The sequence below is a fragment of the Limulus polyphemus genome, unplaced genomic scaffold (assembly GCF_000517525.1).
Source record: "Limulus polyphemus unplaced genomic scaffold, Limulus_polyphemus-2.1.2 Scaffold1007, whole genome shotgun sequence".
NCBI classification, from domain to species: Eukaryota; Metazoa; Arthropoda; class Merostomata; order Xiphosura; family Limulidae; genus Limulus; species Limulus polyphemus.
The window spans coordinates 200,743-202,828 of record NW_013666617.1 but is presented as its reverse complement, the minus strand read 5'-3'; the positions used below and the strand labels follow the sequence as shown (position 1 = coordinate 202,828).

The 2,086-nt window shown below is 31.0% G+C and overlaps 1 protein-coding gene across 12 annotated transcripts in view; it reads left to right on the top strand.

The window, feature by feature from the left end:
* The window catches only part of LOC106461667 (serine-rich adhesin for platelets-like), a 75,640-nt gene that overhangs the window by 4,725 nt on the left and 68,829 nt on the right, over positions 1-2,086 (top strand). For 3 of the 12 annotated variants that reach the window (XM_022388676.1, XM_022388681.1, XM_022388680.1), the window contains one exon: positions 890-966. The exons of 6 other annotated variants lie outside the window; for them this stretch is intronic. The gene's annotated coding sequence lies outside the window, so the exon portion shown is untranslated. Of the gene's footprint in view, positions 1-841; positions 967-2,086 lie in introns of all 12 variants that reach the window. 3 more of the 12 variants (XM_022388678.1, XM_022388677.1, XM_022388683.1) reach the window with 2 other exon arrangements.

The following is a 2,086-nucleotide window of genomic DNA, read 5'->3' as shown; positions in this document are numbered from 1 at the left end:
CACACACACACACACACACACACACACACACACACAAAGATGGACTATTTAAACAAACTGGAGAATTAAATTACATAATGGTATATTTTTAAATAATACTTTAAGGCTAGCATTGAAGTAAGTAAAACATGGAAACTTGAAATGATTCAAGTTACATGATGATTCATTAGTTGATTCAATACCTAACAGGATACACCTTAGATCAGTTGATAGCACACTAGCTAATCTATCAGTAAGACTGAGGATTGAATTCTGGTCACTACCACCACAGAAATATCTCTCCTCAGAGCTTCCCTAAAGATGGCATTAGATTAGCAGACAAAATGTAAGATAACAAAAACAAGTTAATAATTATAAAAAAACAAAAAAAACCTAAGCATTAACCATGACAACAATCAATATCCAATCTCCATAATATTACCATCCATATTGTTTCAATATTAATGTAGAGAGATTTAAAAACAAACAAGTTATATCCCACTGGTTATGTGAATATGTTTCTAATACACATAAAGAACAGTGGACCTGTTTTTTTATGGTAAATGGAAATTCCAACTTAAAACTAATTTCCAGAAGTTCTACCAACAAATGTCTTTTATATGTGGATAGCTGAGTTCCATCATTTATTTAACTAAAAAATTTATCTTTTGCTTTTAACTCTAGAAAAATTTTCTAATATTTGAGGTATCAAGATATTTCTTTTTTTGTTTTTCTTCATCAATGCTTACCACACACACACAGAGATAAACTAATGCTGGTGTGGTAACATGTACGTTGGTCATAATCTGTCCATTTTGTGTTTTGTTTGTTTCATCTGGATAGTAAATGTTTGTTATTACAGTGTGATTAATGGCTCTGTTGACTGATCAGTATTATTTACAAAAATCAGTATAATTTGCCTCTTCTGGTTTGAAGCACAAGTGATGGTCTTGAATGAAGAAATATTTCTTTGACAGTCACTCATGGGTAAGTTTCTTATAATAATCTATCACTAAGTAGTAGAGTTTGGCAACTAGTGGAATTTGCTAATCGATTAATCATTGCACTCATAAATTGATTATTCTCGTGAGACTTTGATAACTAGAATAAAAGTAGTAATAATCAGAAAGACCAATTTTGATTAGTTTATTGTTTTCATGAGTCCTGACACTTCTCTGTTAAGCTGAACAGCATTGTATTAATTGAAGATAATAATTAAAAATCATAATTTCAATATTTTAGTTACTTTAGTTGGATTAATCAAAAACGGTAATAAATGGAAACACAAATTTTAATTATTTCCTGGGACTCTAAATGATGTAATCAATGCTCATAGGTAATCAGTTATATGGATTAATCAAGGTAATTGCCCAGCTCTATTTATTAGTGTTTGGAACAAAGTGTCTGAATGTTATATTGGCAATGCAAGTGTCATGAATGACAAAAGGCATAGCATAAGCATTGCATCTGGTTTTAATTAGCCTTATCATAGAAAGGGTCAGGTCATATTAATGGTTTAATTGTTGCTTGTACAGTAGTTGGTCTTTTTCAGTTACTGTTGTAAGTTGTATTCTTTCACTTCACCTCCTCATTCTCTTACAATCTTAAAATGAGAGTTTGGTGAGACTGAATTCCCATAAGATAAGGAAGAGGAAATGTAATGATTAAAATAGTCACTCTTCTATAACTAGTGTAGAATATATCTATTCAGGTATGTTCATGTAATATTGTTCTATATTTAGATGCAATTTTTGCATGTAGCATATGACACCCTCATTGACTGGATGTTTCAAGGCCATAACCATTGGTTAATCCTTTTAACACAGGTAAAGGCTACATACTGCAACCATTGTTTTTAAATCTCAGGTCAGCACATGTTTCTATATGAACATTGTGAAAAGTGGTGTCGAAATAAAGGGCTTATTCTTCTTAATATTATATATAGTAGTAGTATTTAGTAAGTGGGTTGAATAATAAGGGTGTTGGGCTAAGGATTCTTCTACAGTAGGTGTCTGTGACTTGTTGGTGATAAATTCAAAAACATAAATGAACAGCATGCATTCCACTTGTTTTCGAAATAATATATATATATTCGGACTAGTTAATG